This window comes from Ranitomeya variabilis, chromosome 1, assembly GCF_051348905.1.
Source record: "Ranitomeya variabilis isolate aRanVar5 chromosome 1, aRanVar5.hap1, whole genome shotgun sequence".
Classification (NCBI taxonomy): Eukaryota; Metazoa; Chordata; class Amphibia; order Anura; family Dendrobatidae; genus Ranitomeya; species Ranitomeya variabilis.
This window is the reverse complement of record NC_135232.1, coordinates 257370767-257376766: the sequence shown is the minus strand read 5'-3', so window position 1 is coordinate 257376766 and position 6000 is coordinate 257370767.

The window sequence follows — 6000 nt, the reverse complement described above, 5'->3', positions numbered from 1 at the left end:
GCTTCTAGTTTACATAAATCATCCTGTAATATAAAATTGTCCTCCCCTGTATTGATTACCCTGCAGAGTTTAGTGTCATCTGCAAATATTGAAATTCTACTCTGAATGCCCCCTACAAGGTCATTAATATGTTAAAAAGAAGAGGGCCCAATACTGACCCCTGTGGTACCCCACTGCTAACCGTGACCCAGTCCGAGTGTGCTCCATTAATAACCACCCTTTGTTTCCTATCCCTGAGCCAGCTCTCAACCCACTTACACATATTTTCCCCTATCCCCATTACTCTCATTTTATGTAACAACCTTTTGTGTGGCACCGTATCAAAAGCTTTGGAAAAGTCCATATATACTACGTCCACTGGGTTCCCTTGGTCCAGTCCGGAACTTACCTCTTCATAGAAGCTGATCAAATTAGTCTGACATGAACGGTCCCTAGTAAACCCGTGCTGATACTGGGTCATGAGGTTATTCCTCTTCAGATACTCCAGCATAGCATCCCTTAGAATGCCCTCCAGGATTTTACCCACAGTAGAGGTTAAACTTACTGGCCTATAATTACCGAGTTCAGTTTTTGCCCCTTTTTTGAATATTGGCACCACATTTGCTATACGCCAGTCCTGTGGTACAGACCCTGTTATTATGGAGTCTTTAAAGATTAAAAATAATGGTCTATCAATGACTGTACTTAGTTCCTGCAGTACTCGGGGGTGTATCCCATCCGGGCCCGGAGATTTGTCAATTTTAGTTATTTTTAGACGCCGCTGTACTTCCTGCTGGGTTAAGCAGGTGACATTTAATGGGGAATTATTATCACTAGTCATATTGGCTGCCATGGGATTTTCTTTTGTAAATACTGATGAAAAAAAGTCATTTAGCATATTGGCTTTTTCCTCATCCTCATCCACCATTTCACCCAGACTATTTTTAAGGGGGCCAACACTGTCATTTTTTAGTTTCTTACTATTTATATAGTTAAAGAATATTTTGGGATTATTTTTACTCTCTCTGGCAATGAGTCTCTCTGTCTCAATTTTTGCTGCCTTGATTTGCTTTTTACAGAATGTATTTAATTTTCTGTATTTATTTAATGCCTCCTCACTACCTACTTCCTTTAATTCTCTAAATGCTTTCTTTTTGTCCCTTATTGCGCCCCTTACAGCTCTATTTAGCCATATTGGTTTCCTCCTATTTCTAGTATGTTTATTCCCATACGGTATATACTGTGCACAGGTCCTATCCAGGATGCTAATAAATGTCTCCCATTTTCTTTGTGTATTTTTGTGTCTCAGGATATCGTCCCAGTTAATTGCACCAAGATCCTCTCTCATCCGTTGGAAATTTGCCCTCCTGAAGTTTAGTGTCCTTGTCACCCCCCTTCTACCCATCTTATTAAAGGTTACATGAAAACTTATTATTTTGTGATCACTATTCCCCAAGTGACCCCCAACCCTTATATTTGATATGCGGTCTGGCCTGTTGGTTAATATTAGGTCTAGCAGTGCCCCCCTCCTTGTTGGGTCCTGAACCAGTTGTGAAAGGTAATTGTCTCTCATAGTTGTCAAAAACCGATTACCTTTGCTGGAACTGCAGGTTTCTGTTCCCCAATCTATTTCAGGATAGTTGAAGTCCCCCATAATAATGACTTCTCCTTGAGTCGCAGCTTCATCTATTTGCTTTACGAGGATATTCTCCATTGCTTCCATTAGTTTTGGAGATTTATAACAAACCCCTATCAGTAATTTATTATTTTTTCCCCCTCCCCTTATCTCCACCCACAGAGACTCTACATTTTCATTAGATTCACCTATATTATCACGCAGGATGGGTTTTAAGGTCGATTTTACATACAGACACACCCCACCCCCTCGCTTATCTGTACGGTCATTTCTGAAAAGGCTATAGCCCTGCAAGTTAACAGCCCAGTCATGGCTCTCATCCAGCCACGTCTCAGATATCCCCACCATGTCATAATTATTCTCCAACAACATTAGTTCTAATTCATCCATTTTGTTGGCGAGGCTTCTGGTATTAGTATACATGCACTTGATGTTACTCTCTGTACCTCTATTCTTTCTTAAATTACTAACTGTTCTAACCCCACCCCCCATGCCACCGCCACCCCCAACTTCCTTATTTGTGCCCAGGTCTCTATCTGCACTATCTTCCCCTCCTATAAAATGAATACCCTCCCCCCCAATCCCTAGTTTAAACACTCCTCCAACCTTCTAACCATTTTCTCCCCCAGCACAGCTGCACCTTCCCCATTGAGGTGCAGCCCGTCCCTAGCGTAGAGCCTGTAGCCAACTGAGAAGTCGGCCCAGTTCTGCAGGAACCCAAACCCCTCCTTCCTACACCAATTCTTGAGCCACTTATTAACCTCCCTAATCTCCCGTTGCCTCTCTGGCGTGGTACAGGCAGTATTTCGGAAAATACCACGTTGGAGGTCCTTGCTTTCAGCTTGCAGCCTAATTCCCTGAAATCATCTTTAAGGACCTTCCACCTACCTCTAACTTTGTCATTTGTGCCAATGTGCACCATGACCGCTGGGTCCTCACCAGCCCCTCCCAGTAATCTGTCCACCCGATCAGCGATGTGTCGGACTCGAGCGCCAGGTAGGCAGCACACCGTCCGACGATCCCTGTCTTTGTGACAGATTGCCCTATCTGTTCCCCTAATAATTGAGTCCCCCACTACCAGCACCTGTCTGGCCTGCCCTGCTCTCCTTTTTCCCTCCTTACTGGAGCAGTCACTCCTCCGGCTTTCAGAGGACATGCCTGGCTGCAGCAGTGCTACCCCTGCACTGGCACCCCCCTCATCTGCCAACTTAGCAAACTTATTGGGGTGTGCCAGATCAGGACTAGCCTCCCTGGCACTCTTCCCTCTACCCCGCCTTCTATCTGTCACCCAGCTAACTGCCACACTGTCCTGCAGCTCCATCCTACCATCCCCCTCCTCATCTATCCCATTGAGCGTCTGCTCTGTGAGCAGAAGACTCCTCTCCATATTGTCTATGGATCTCAGTGTTGCCAGCTGCACATTTAGATCCAGTATCTGGGTTTCCAAATGCACAATGTGCTCACATCTCGCACAGCAGTATGCACCCTCGACCGGCTGGTCAAGGACTGCATACATGTGGCAAGATGTACACTGGATGGCATTAACAATTGTGGAGCACATTTCCTAATGGGGATTGCACCACACAGAAACGTTAATTAAAAATAAATACAAAGTATTAATTAAACCCAAAAAAAACAAAAAAAAAAACAGAAGCAATTCCTCCCTTGGAAACTCCCTGATTCCAAAGTCACTGAATCACAAGTCACACACTTACCGCCGTTCACACTTACGCTCAGGTCACACTCAGCTCGCTCACACTCGCTGTGCTGAAGATTTATAGATTTTTTTTTTTCTCTCTCTCTCCCCTCAACAGCAATCCACCTTGCTGTTCAGATGCACTTCCAAAAAGGCGAGTCTTCAGGTTCTTTCTGAAGGTTTCTATGGTAGGTGAGAGTCTGATATGTTGGGGTAGAGAGTTCCAGAGTATGGGGGAAGAAGAGATAAGAGGGGACTAGAGAAGGAGATCTTGAGGATCGAAGGTTGCGTGTAGGTAAGTAGCGGGAGACCATGTCACAGATGTATAGAGGAGACTGGTTGTGGATGGCTTTGTATGTCATAGTAAGGGTTTTGAATTGGAGTCTCTGGATGATAGGAAGCCAGTGAAGGGCTTGGCATAGTGGAGAGGCTGGAGAGTAGCGGGGAGACAGGTAGATTAGTCGGGCAGCAGAGTGTAGGATGGATTGTAGTGCTAGAGGGGAGGCCAGAGAGGTTGCAGTAGTCAAGGCGGGAGATAAGGGCGTGCACTAGTGTTTTTGTGGTTTCGTGGTCAAGGAATGCGCGGATCCGGGAAATATTTTTGAGTTTGAGACAGCAGGAGGCAAGGGCTTGGATATGTGGCTTGAAGGAGAGGATCACCCCGAGGCACCGAGCATTCGGGACTGGGGAAAGTGAGCAGCCATTGACCTTGATGGATAGGTCTGGTGGAGGGGTAGAGTGAGATGGGGGAAAGATAATGAATTCTGTTTTGTCCATGTTCAGTTTTAGAAAGCAAGCAGAAAAGGAGGCCGAGATAGCAGACAGTGTGGGATTTTGGTAAGGAGGTGAGGTCAGGTCCGAATAGGTAGATCTGCATGTCATCGGCGTAGAGCTGATACTGCAAACCATTGGATTCTATGAGCTGTCCCAAGCTGAAGGTGTAGATGGAGAAGAGTAGGGGTCCTAGAACTGAGCCTTGAGGGACACTGACAAAGGGCGAGGTGAGGAGGTGGTGAGGGAGACACTGAAAGTTCGGTCTGTTAGATATGACGAGATCCAGGATAGGGCCAAGTCTGTGATGCCAAGAGATGATAGAATCTGTAGCAAGAGGGAATGGTCACAGTGTCAAAGGCAGAAGACAGGTCCAGGAGAAGGAGGACAGAGTAGAGTCGCTTGCTCTTGGCGGTTAGTAGAACATTGGTGACTTTAGTTAGGGCAGTTTCAGTTGAGTAATGGGGTCGGAAGCCAGATTGTAACCGGTCAAAGAGGGAGCAGGAGGAGAGGTGGGAGGACAGTTCAAGATGGACATGCTGTTCCAGTAGTTTTTGAGGCATAAGGAAGAAGAGATATCTGGTGATAGCTAGACACAGAGGATGGGTTGAGGGAGGGCTTTTTGAGGATGGGTGTGATCTTGGCATATTTGAAGGATGAGGGGAAGACACCAGATGTGAGTGAAAGGTTGAAGAGGTGTGTTAGGGTTGGGATAAAGACTGGTGAGGTTAGGGATGAGGTGGGACAGGAGCGGATCAAGAGTGCAAGTGGTGAGATGTGTTCTAGACAGGAGGGTGGAGAAGCTGGTTTTTTAGAAACAGGGTTGAGCAGAGGGGCATTGGGCGCTGTGGACCAAAGCTTTCTCTGAAAGAAAGAGGCAAAGTGTTCAGCAGAAATGAGAGGGGAGGGAGATGGTGCTGGGGGACGGAGTAGAGAATTGAAAGTGTTGAAAAGCTGTTTAGGGTTGTGAGACAGGGAGGATATGCGAGATGAGAAATAAGTTTGTTTTGCGGCAGTGAGCGTGGACTTGAAGCTGGCGACGGACTGCTTGTATGCACTGAAGTGCTCGGCAGAGTGGGATCTCTTCCATCTCCGCTCAGCGACCCTGGAAATCGGTCTCAGTTCTTTGGTCAGCCAGGGCTGTCTGTTGATTGTACGAGTTTTGTTATGCATGAGGGGGGCAGCCGAATTGAGTGTTGCTGTTATTATGGTGTTATAAAAAGTGGCAGCAGCATCTGTATCTTGAAGGGAAGCTATGTCTGAGAGGGAGAATGGACTTGTAATTGTAAATTGAGGTGTTTGAGATTTCTGCGAGGGTGAGTTGAGTTTGTGGAGTGGGGGTGCGCACTAGGAGAGGAAAGAGAATGTCAGTAGGTTGTGGTCAGACGGGGAGGGGTGAGCTAGTGAGATTAGCAAGGGAACAGAAGCGGGTAAAGATAAGGTCTAGTGTGTGACCATCTTTGTGAGGGGTGTAGAAGACCACTGAGTGAGGCTGAAGGAGGCAGTAAGCGATAAAAGTTTAGAGGCAGCTGAGGTGGAAGTGTCAATGGGGATATTGAAGTCACCCATGATGATAGTGGGGATGTCAGCAGAGCGGAAATGAAGTAGCCAGGTGGTGAAGTGGTTGAGAAAGGTGGAGATGGCAAGATAGCTAGTTCTGGGGGGCGGTAGATGACAGCCAGCCGGAGGGGGAATAGATGCGGACGGAGTGCACCTCAAACGAAGGGAAAGTAGCAGAGGGTGGTAGTGGGATTGGAGTAAAGTAGCAGGTGGTGGACAGGAGCAAGCCAACTCCACCACCATGTTTGGTGCTGGGGCGAGGGGTGTGAGAGGTGGAATCTGCCATAGGAAAGTGCAGCCGGAGAGGCTGAGTCAGAGGGGGTGAGCCAGGTTTCAGTGATGCCGAGGATGGAGAGTT